Source organism: Micromys minutus (assembly GCF_963924665.1).
Source record: "Micromys minutus genome assembly, chromosome: 28".
Lineage (NCBI taxonomy): Eukaryota > Metazoa > Chordata > Mammalia > Rodentia > Muridae > Micromys > Micromys minutus.
The window spans coordinates 21322760-21334770 of record NC_137963.1 but is presented as its reverse complement, the minus strand read 5'-3'; positions in this window follow the sequence as shown (position 1 = coordinate 21334770).

Below are 12011 nucleotides of genomic sequence, written 5' to 3'. Positions count from 1 at the left end.
TTTATTTGTATGTGTGTACATGTGCACACCGTGTGTGTGTGTGTGTGTGTGTGTGTGTGTGCATGTGTGTGTGTGTGTGTGTGTGCTCATGTGTGCAGGTGTCAAAGGAGGACATCAAATCCCTGGTGTTACAGTTGTAACAGAGTAAGCTCTGGGAACCAAACTCAGTCCTCAGGAAAAGCTGCAAGTACTCTCAACTGCTAAGTCATCTCCTGAGCCCAACTCCTAGATTTTCTTAATGAAATAAACAAGCAGGGCCGAGAGAGAGAGAGAGAGAGAGAGAGAGAGAGAGAGGGAGGGAGGGAGGGAGGGAGGGAGGGAGGGAGGGAGGGAGGGAGGGGGAAAGGAAGGAGGGAGGGAGGGGGAAGGGAGGGAGGGGGGAAGGAAGGAGGGAGGGAGGGGGGAGGAGGGAAGGAAGGAGGGAGGGAGGGAGGGAGGGAGGAGGGAGGGGGATGTCTGAGGGGGTAAAGACACTTATGACCAAGCCTCATAATCTGACTTCCATCTCACAACTCACAAGGTCAAAAGAGATGTGATCTCCTTGGGCATAGGTGTGCACACAAACACATACACACACACACACACACACACACACACACACACAAACACATACACACACCTGTGATTTTTTAATTTTTGAAAACATCCAAGTAAGCAAGTATTCAGACACAGGTACTAATTGAATATTAAGAAAATGTTAGAAACAACTACCTAACAACAGGAGACTGGGAAATTAACCCACAAAATATCTATACAATGAGATTTTTATGAAGCCTTGAAGAGTGAAGACAATACATTAAGTAAAAGGGGGCGTATCTTTGGATTAATAAACAGTAAAAAGAGATGGTGAAAGAATCTAAAGTGTGAAAAGACCTAGATATATTAACCAATCACATGCTGTATTTTCTTATAAGACCTAGCTATATTAACCAATCACATGCTGTGTTCCCTTATAAAACCTAGCTATATTAACCAATCACATGCTGTGTTCCCTCATAAGACCTAGCTATATTAACCAATCACATGCTGTGTTTCCTTATAAGACCTAGCTATATTAACCAATCACATGCTGTGTTTCCTTATAAGATCTAGCTATATTAACCAATCACATGCTGTGTTCCCTTATAAGCCTGCACATAGGAGAACATTGATAGTTGAGCCCTGACTAGTTTTTGAAAGTTACAATAGTATGCTTGTAATCACTCTTTGCTGTTACAGTGGCACGCAGTTTTTCAAGTCCTAGATTTAGATACGAAGTGTTTTGCTGACAGACGTAAAAACTGTAGATAAAACAAGCCTGACGAGGTTTGGGGGTTATTATATGCTGGTCTCTATAATTAGACATCTTGAAAATATCTACTATGAAAACGCTGGGGAAGCTGGAGAATTTGCTTCCGTACTTTTTCTCCGAGGAGACTCAAGTTTGGCTCCCCAAAGCACCCATGTGGTTCACAATTACTCTAGGGAATCTGGATACCCTATCCTGGCCTTCAGGAGTAATCATACATGATGGGAAAACAGCACTTTAGAAATTAGATTGTTGTGACTTTGTCTTTCCCTAAGACTCTAAGTCAATGCTTCTCAACCTTCCTAATGCTGTGACTATTTAACACAGTTCCTCATTATTGTGGTGACCCCCCAACCATAAAATTACTTTCGTTGCTACTTGCTAACTGGAATTTTGTTACTGTTATGAACTGTAATGTAGTATCTATGTTTTCAGATGGTCTTAGAAGACCCCTGTGAAAGGGTTGTTCAAACTCCCAAAGAGTCACAACCCACAAGTTGCTCTAATTTATTTAACTAGAAATTTTGCTCTATCACTGCTCTTTGTCCTGACACTTGGATTGTTCAGAGACCAGTTAAGTCCTGTTCCAATCAGCGTCTGAGCCACGTCATCCATTCAGAATGAGCTTCCGCTCTTCTCACACCTTCAGAGTAGAAGAGAGTGGTCCTTACGGTTTCCAGTCAGAGCAGGAAAGAGCAGGAAGCTGCTTCCCTTCTGCAACAACACCTCAGGGCTTCAGCTTCCTGATTCCACCCCTGACCCACAACCAGGAAGAGGCCCTGGCTTAGCCTTCTCTCAGTTCCTCCAGTAACCACAGCCTGAGGTCTGTTGTGTACCTGAGAGACCCTAGTATACCCCATTGTTCCCTGCTGTCCTTGCTGTGAGCATCTTCCATGTGGGCACACAGAGCCATGCTTGGGATAGGATGGAATGGAAAGATAATCTAGCACAGTGATGGAAAACTAGGCAGTATTCCTCAGTGATCAATTTTAAGGATTTGTTTTTTTTGCAAGATGGAGAGTTAAATACAATTATTATTAAATTATTATTATTAAAATGTAAGACCTTTTTATCCTTTATCCCAGCATTCTGGAGGCAAAGACAGACATGTCTCTTTGAGTTCAAGGCTATTCTGGTCTACACAGTGAGTTCCAGAATAGCCAAAGCTACATAGTAAAACCCTGTCTAGTAAAACAAGCAGAAAAACAAAGATGTCAGATATGCACACAGTGAACTTACATCAAGATCAGAAGTCCTGTCACTTTTGTTTTTGTTCTTGTTTTGTTTGTTTTTATTTTGTTTGTTTTGGTTTTGGTTTTGGTTTTGGTTTTGGTTTTGGTTTTGGTTTTGGTTTTGTTTTGTTTTTGTTTTGGTTTGGTTTTGGTTTTAGTTTTGTTTTGGATTTGTTTTGTCTTGTTTTGTTTTTATTATGTTTTGTTTTGTTTTTGTTTGTTTTAAGACATGTTCTTTCTCTTTTGCTCTGGCAGTCCTGGGTCTCAATGTTGACCAGACTAGCCTCGAACTCACAGAGATCAGCCTGCCTCTGTCACCCTAGTGCTGTGATAAAGGTGTGTGCAGTCATACCCAGCCTATCACGTCTTAGTTTACCTTTCAACGACATCTAGCAATCATCTATGTCCTTGGATAATTTCATCTACTGCATGCAGCTGCCGAACTGCTAACACAGGTTGGCTTTCGAGAAGAATATTCAGTAAAAGTGAGAACATTTTGTGAAAATCCACCAGCCATGTGAATCTTAAAGGCTACACTTTATCATTATAATATTTGACCTGTAATTTACCAATCATACAAGTGACCCCTTATATAAAGTGGGTTGTGACTGTCCCCTGTGCTACCCTACCCCCACCCCACCTGCCGCCCCAGCAAGCTGGCTTTTAGACATTTTCAAGCACTCCTTCATAGTTTCCTTCTGCTGTGGAGCCAATTTTAAAGCTGGCTTCTCATAGAGACCCAGAACCTGCCTGTGCATGCGTGACTAACTCTTAGTTTCTCTTTACCACATAAGGCAGTTAGCACACACAACAGTGTGGGCCTTCTTCCCACACTCCTTCAGAGAGAGGCACGAACTGGTGGTGAGTTTGGAGGAACTGGGGCATCGTTTTGCACTTTCTCATCTGTTTGGAGCGTTATCCTTCTCAAAGAAGGAGCAGCTTTCCTTTGGTGTTGCTGAAGACCAATGGGTAAGCTGACCAAACCTGGGATTTGAGCATTTAGGACCCCCATTCCTCAGACAAGGAAGCCTCACTCTCCGGAGCAGGACCTAATGAGTAGCATCTATTGGATTCTATCTGCTTACTCCTTTGCTTCACTTCTCATTTCGTTCAAAACTGAATAACAAGCTAATGTACTCTTAACTGAGCGCTGTTCGAGAGTCCAAGTCCCCTCTCATCAGCCTTTGCTCCTGAAGCCCCAGAATGCCTTGTGGCTGGGCCTATATGTATCAGTACATGCTGTATAAACCTACTTGTAAGATAAGAAAACCTCACTTAACAAATTTAGTTTATTCAAATCTTCTTTGTTTCTAGTATATCTGTATTTATATAAAGAAACTAAAAGCTCTTCAGCAGTCGAGTACTATTCTCATTTCAGAAACTGTATGTGAAAATTCCTGTAGATTCCAAAATGGAATATATATACCCACCCTTTACAGAAGCAGAAACTATGACCCAGAGTATTTAAGTACTGTAACTTGCCCAAGGTCACAAGGTGACCAAGTTGGCTGCTGAATGCCAAGGCCCTCATATTTTCAATGTGCTTTTTGCCTCTTCTGCTTTTGTGTCTCCTCACAGTTCTGTCTGTCCAGGAGATCTCCATCCTCTGCTTCAAGACCAGATCATCGCCCCCACACTTCATCCAGCTGGGTCCCACCTCCTGAAGTTTCAACTCATCTCAAAATAGAACCACCAGCTGGAGAGAAAGCCTTCAGTACAGGAGCCATGGGGCAGGGGGAACTTTATATCCACAGCATTCTGCCCCTGCCCCTAACATGATTTTTAGTCCCTCTCCTTTTTTTGCCGATCCTCTGGAGACCACCCACACCCCCCCATCACCATGTTGTCTAGCCTTTTGGCCCTACAGAAAACTTAAAAGCTTTTGAAGACCTAGAAAATTCAGTATACATTTTAAAAATGGTCCTTAAAGCTTTATCCAAGAGCTGAGCTCCCAGGAAACTTGGCAGCAGGCAGTTGGTAGGCTGTGGCTGTCTTTTAGTTTTCTTCTTAGTTTCTCACAAGGAATGTCCAGCATCCACTTCAAAGGCCTAGGGGAAGAGGCCAGAAAGAAAGCAGTTTGCACAGAGCCCGCAGCTGGATTCATCCAGGCTTAGCCTAGGAGCTGGGCTTTATCTGGAAACTGTTGCCTTGTCTTAAGTAAGTCAAAGGTCCTTCCCACAGGTCAAGAGTTGTGTAATATGGTCAAAGATTGAACAAACATTTTTATCAGCTACTTGAGGAAGAAGAGAAGGGGGATGAAGAAGTGAAGAAGAACACACACACACACACACACACACACATAAAACTGTTACACACATAATGACATCCCAGTGGAAATAAAATAACCTAAGCTTCAGTGGACATGTGTTTTAGTTTCTGTTCTGGTTGCTGTAATTTAAAAACCTGACAGAAGCAACATAGGGTTAATTTCAGCTCATGGTTCCAGGCTATGGCCCATCATAGTGGGAAAGTCACAGCAGCAGAAAAGGACATTCACAGTCACAGACCAAATAAGGCATGTGTACTTGTGCTTGGTTCATTTTCTCCATCATTCAGGTCTTATGCAGTTCTCATGCCTGGGGAATGGTTTCACCCATACTGGGTGGATCTTTTACCACAATAAGCGTAAGCAAGACAATTATCCACAGACAAACCCATAGTCAATCTGATCTAGACAGTCCCTCATTGGAACTCTCTTCTCAGATAATTTTAGGTTGTGTCAAATTGACAATTCAAACTAACCATGAGAGAGGGTAAACACTGAGTTTTCGGAGAAACAACAATCTCACTTCAGGATTTAGAGGAGTGGTTCTGTGGCCTAGCACATGCTTAGAATACATGAGACCCTAGGGCTTAATATCCAGAACACACACACACACACACACACACACACACACACATACACACGATATCGCTGATTTTGTATGTTAATTCCAGATAGACACTTAGTAAATGAACTGTGCAGCTGTGGTATTGGAATCCTATGGAGAGTTCAGTTGTGAAAATTATCTCCAACAGCTTGTTAGAGGAGCAGTAATGCAATAGCCACACTGTGATAGAAATGCCTGACATGCACAGTTGAGAGGAAATGCTTATCTGAGCTGTTTTAGAGATGTCAGTGGGTTGATTCTGGATCCACAGTAAAGAACATAATGGCAGTAGGAGGAGGTACCAAAGTGATGGACATAAATGGGACAAAGATGCCCCAAGAACCTATCCCCAGGATCTTAGCCTCTAAAAATTCTAGCACCAATCTATTAAAATGGCTAGGGGTAAAGACATGTGCCACCAAGTCTGACAACCTCAAGTTTCATCTTTAGGACCCACATGATGGAAAGACACCTTCCGCTTGTCTTCTAATACACACACACACACACACACACACACACACACACACACACACACACACACACTGAATACAAATCGATGTAATTAAAAAATATTCATCACCTCCAAAACACAGTGCTACCAGCTAGAAAATGAAACTTGGGGCAGGAGGAGACTTCCAAACCATAATGTTTTGCCTCTAAAAAGACTCATGTCCATTTCATAATACATAATTCATTCTGCACATCTCCATGGTCTTAATATTCTGTCCTCTGAGATTCTCACCTCTGCTGAGACTCAAGGCCAACCCTTATCTGTGAGCCCCTATAAAAATCAGAAACCAAAACCAGGTTCAGGATCACACGTTACTAGTACCAGTGGAGATGCAGGAATAGTGAGAGTTCAAAGCCAGACTGGACCACACAGTGACTTTAACCAGCCTAATCTTTATAACGAGACAATATTTTTTTAAAGAATTAGAAAATGTGGTGGTTTGAAAAAGAATGCTCATATATTTGACTGCTTAGTCTTCACGGTTGTGACACTCCTTGAAAAGGATCAGCAGGTGTGGCCTTGTCGAAGCAGGTGCGTAGGAAGAAGTGTGTCTCTAGGTGTGTGCTTTGAGGATTCAAAAGCCCATGCCAGGCTCAAGCTTTCTCTCACTTTCTGTCTAAGCTGCAGCTCCAGTGTCTGCCCGCAGGTTACCATGTTCCCCATCATGATGATGAACTAAACCTTCAAAAGTATAAGGGACCCTCCAGTTAAGTGAATTAGATCAGAGCAGAACACAACGCCTACAGGACAAACATCAAAGCCTGTAGTTTCATGGCTGGCACCAAGCACATGGCATTGAGATATGGGCCCCACTGGGCACACTCATATGGCCTTGGCATTTGCAGGACACAGAGAGTCTCTCCTAGGCTAATGCCATTCATTGCTTATGGCCTTTTCCTGGCAGATAGTCCACATTCCTAACATGTTTAACTTCCTGGGGTCTCTGTAAGTGCTTAGAATTCACCATTAGAGCCTCATACTTCACCAGCTCCCTTTGGAAATCCTGACTCTCCTTTCTGACATTGCTTCAGCCTCTGACATTTCCTTTAAGATCTGGGTCCTGGCCTCCTTGACCCCTTAACCTGCATTCTGTACACATACAAAGCCAGCAGTAAGTGAGTAATGCCAGGACCTGCCCTCAACCAACTCAACTCACATGGCAAACGAGTTCCTGGTCCTTTCTGGCCAGTGACACTAAAACTCTTCTCCTGCAGGAATTTTAAGTGAGTTTTTTTTTTTTTTTTTTTTTTTTAATTGTTGAAACTTCGAATTCCCATTGGGTACAGTTGGCTAGTTTTGAAGATGTCTCTATATATATATATTGCAAAGTACTTGGCTTATTTTTAATGTTCCAGTCTCTTTTCATAACCATGACTTCCTTAGCCCCAACTTTACACATGCTTTTATGGACAAACTATAAATCTGTCAAGTCTTTTGGCTCTGTTTTGTTTTTGTTCATGTTTCTCACTGTAACTCTGGCCAAAGACAGGCAACAATAGTTGTGTCATCTCCAGATGTGCCATCCCCGGATGCTGCAACGCCTTGACATTTCTCACATTAGCTCAGTGGGTTCACCACCCTTAACTTTAGCTTCCTAGTCTTAGGGCATGGAGAACGTACAGACAAGTTCTTTGCCGGACTATGGCATGAATAGCCTCATATCCCCAGTAGAGTCACTGTTCTCATCTGAAACCTCATGAACAAAGTCTTCACTACCAGACTTTCTATAGCATGTGGCCTTCTGACCTTGCACCAGCATCATACATCAAGCTCAGTTTACAGCATTCCAGAAGTTCTCTACCATGGGAAACTTTCGCAAATTCCTCCCTCTGGCCAGTTCCAAAGGCTTCTGGGGCTGGCAATAAATACTGACCTCACCTACAGGAGGAAAGATTTATTTGCGTTAAAACTTCAGAGTTTGCTGTCCACAGTTTCTGGCTCAGTTGACATTCTGGGTCCAGGGTGAGGCAGACCATCATAGTCATGAGGTCACAGGGCAGAGGTGCTAGTTCATGGTGGCACAGGAGCAAGAGAAAGGTGGCCAGGGGAGAAAGGTAGCAGGCTGGACCAAAATAAGAACCTGCCCCAGTGGTCTCATTTCTTCAGCTAGGCCTCACCTCCTAAAATGTCTAGCACACCCCAAAATGTGCCACCAGCTGTAAATCAACATAAATCCATGAGCCCATCTGAAAATATTTCATATCCAAACAGTAAAAAAAAAGTTTAATTAAAGAACAAAGATGCATGTAAAGAGCCTGTTAATATAATGACATATAGTAGGTATTCAACATGTAGAAAGGTATAATTGTTGTTTCATGGTAAAATATCGTTATGATTGTCCCACTCATCAGAGAAACTACTTTTCTGATCACAGTTAAGGTAAGGAACAGGGTTTGCGTGAGTTGACAGATGGCCTTAAGGTCGATCCTGCCTGAACTGGAGGTTGGAATATGGAATCCTAGGAAATAAGCAAATTTTCCCAGTGTTGTGACGACCTATTAGGATGCCAGGAGACATGTGAGCACATTAAAATCCAGGAAATGAATGCAGTAGCATGCCGACTGTTGCAATGTTTAGCATGACTCTCTAGGGAACAAACATGCTTAATAACTATGTTAATATGGGATTGGACAAACGCCGGTGACTTCTCAGGGGTGGTCAGTTTGAATGAAAATATTCTTCTTAGACTTGTGTTTGAATACTTGGCTGACAGTTGAAAGAAGAAGCATAGTTTTGTTGGAAGAGGTGCATCTCTGTGATTAGGCTTGGGGTTTTCAAAGACCCACACCATTCCCAATGTGCTCTCTGCTTCCTGTTGGTGAATCAAGGCCAGAACTCTGCTCCTGCCTGCCTGATGCCATTCTTCTTGTCATCATGGTGATGAACGCCTTCCTATGCCTCTGGAACTGTAAGATCCACTTAACCACCTCCTTCAATAAGTTGCCTTGGCCATGATGTTTGCCACAGCAGTAGAAGAATAGCTAGTCCAAGAGGTTCGTGAAAAACTACATAAATGAAAGTGAAACCTGAAAGCTACAAAGGTATCTCTGTTAGTGTACACCGTGCTTTTACACACATGATCATGAAATCACCCCAACAACTTTTCAAGTTCACTTCAATGTCATTGGGAATGGATAAAAGTCCCAAGGCTTACAGAATCCCACTTAGTTATTTACTCTTGTTAGCAACTGAGCCAAAAGCATTAAGGCAAGGTTCATTTCCACACTATCCTGCAATTCCCCACTTAACATGCCTTTCTCACGGAGAAAGGTATGGAATGGAAAAGCTATGGAAAGAAAGTCACATGTTGGAGTCTGAGGGACACAACTATGTCCATGACTGGCATCAACCAGTTCTATGAAGAAGCAAGTTACAGCTGGGTGTGCTATAATCACAACACTTCAGAGAATGAGACGGGAGGATTTTGATGAGCTCAAGGCCAGCCTGGGATAACATACTAAATTCAAGGTCAGCACGGGATACATATGAATTACCTATCAGGAAAAAAAGAAAGGAAGGGGGGAGGGAGAAAAGAAAGAAGGAGAAAAGAAGGGAGGGAGGAAAGAAGGAGGAAGAAAAAAAGGAAGGAAGAAGGAAGGAAGAAGAAAGAAAGAAAGGAAGAAGGAAGAAGGAACAAAGGAAGGAAGGAGGAATAAAGAAAGAAAAGAAGGAAGAAGGAAGGAGGAAGAAAGAAAAGAAGGAAGGAAGGAGGAAGAAAGGAAGGAAGAAGGGAGGGAGGCTGAAGACAGCGAAGATCAATTTTTGCAGAACCTACTTCGGTGGCTCAATGACATCAACTACTAAGTGTCAAGGAAATAAAAACACACCCAAACAGTAAAGAAGCCTCTTGAGATGCTTGAAATTTAATAGACAAAATAAAACATGGTAGGGAATAAATGTTGAAAGCAAAACTACAATTAAAAGAAGAGAGGAAGGAATGATCAGGTTCAGGATGGCGCTGGCTTTCCCTTCAAGGTCACAGTTTCAGAAGTAGGAATGATGGCTATTTGGCTAAGGAGAAAGATCATTTTCAAAGACTGAAAAGAATGTGTTTACTCAGAGACCAGCTCATCTGGCCAACGGATTACAAATGGAAAACAGATGGAAAGGAGGGGAGGGAACCACCTAGACAGAATTGAGATGGGCTTCCATGTATGACATCAAAGAAGGCCTGGGAAGAGTTTCAACAGAGAGAGGGGTTCTGGGTAATTCTTAAAGATGACTGGGAAAAACATCACAAATAAGATGTCCACTCTGTTTTCTACATCAGAATTTCTCATTAGCCTGGAGCTTGTGATTAAGCTAGGCTAGCTGGCCCAAGAGCCCTAGGAATTCTCTATTTTCTGACTCCCCAGCATTGGGATTACAAGGACAAACCATAATGCTTAGCTTTTTCAATATGGATTCTAGGGACTGAATTTCGCTCCTTGTGGTTAAGTGTTAAGCATTTGCCAACACCTCAGCTCCCAATTTTGTTTTTGCTGTTTTTTTCTTGTTTCTTTGTTCCTTCTTTCTCTCTTTCCTTTTCTACGTCACTGTTTTCTCTCAGCACTGCCAGGCATCAGTCCTCAGGACACCCTCCATGTACGGAAATCTACAGCTGTTTGGGCACTTTCTACGTCGTGACATACTCTTACCTGTGAGCACATCCTCATGGTGATCCTCTAGGTTACTTAATACCTAATGTTATGCAAATTCTATGTAAACATTTACTGTACTTCCTTGCGTAAGAAATGATGACAAGAAAAGGCATCTCCACATTTTCATTGTGGACAACTTAAAAAAAAATTTTATTTGTATGTATAGAGGTGTTTTGTTTGCATAATGTCTGTGTATGCAATACCCACAGATGCCAGAAGGGGGTGCTGGATCCCCCAGGCCTGGAGTGAACAGTTTTGAGCTGTCAGGTGGGTGCTAGGAATTGAATCTAGGTCCTCAGAATTATAGTCTGCACATTGTCTCTCCAGCTCCTTGCAAATATTTTTGACCCACAGCGGGATGAATCTGTAGACGTGGGACCTCATATATGGTGATGGCTCTAAAATATAAATTCTCTACAAAGCAAATTTGTGTGTCTCCCTCATTTGTGTGTCGCATGGTTGAAGGGAGGAAGGAAACACACAAGAAAGCAACTTGGGCAAACGTCATCTTATTGTCACATGAGTTAAGACTTAGAACAGCTCAGGGACATACTAGGACTTCAGAAATTCCTATCAACAGAGTTTATTGAGTAATTGTCTTTTTCATATGGGTTTTCTATATAAGACTTTTACGATTTTTCCTAATTGACTCCTAACACCTCCTGATGTGTATGAATAATTTGCACATTTACATTTTATTTGTCATATGTTAGAAATATTTTAGGTTAAGGACTAGAGAAACAGCTCAGTGGTTAACAGCACTGGCTGTTCCTTCAGAGAGCCTTCGTTCAGTTCCCAGCAACCACATGGTAGTTCATACCTGTCTGTAACTCATGTACCAGGAGATCTGTCATCCTCACATAGACACACATGCAGGCAGAAAACAAATGCACACAAAATAACAATAAATCTTTTTTTAAAGAAACATTTTAGTTTGTTTCATTTTTCTGTTTATATTTTTATTTGATAATGAGATGATAAATTTCTGTTTGTTTTCTTTTGTTATAGGGTTTTTCTGGCCTAAAACCAAGATCCTTCTGCCTCAGCCTCTTCAGAATGCTGGGACTATAAGATCTATAAGCTGTAATAGTTTTTTTGTAGTTAACTATATAAGGGTTTTTAACATTGGAATATTGGCTGGCAATTGTGAGAAATTTGATAAATATTTGCTAAACCTCCTCTGCTTCTACAGTTTATTTTTGTTTTTATTTACTAATATTGTTGGGATTCTGTAAACCCTACCCCTCAGTTAACTGGCAATAGCCAGGTATGCTCCGCCCCAGTTACATACACTATAAAAGGGGGCTGCTTGTCCCCTCCTCTCTCTTGTGTTCTTGTTCTCTTGGTCTCTTGCTGCCTCCCCCTTTGCCACTCCTCTCCCCTTTCTCTCCATGTGCTGCTCCTCTTTCTCTCTCTCTCTCTGTCTGTCTGTCTCTGTTTGTGTCTCTGTCTCTCTCTGTCTGTCTGTCT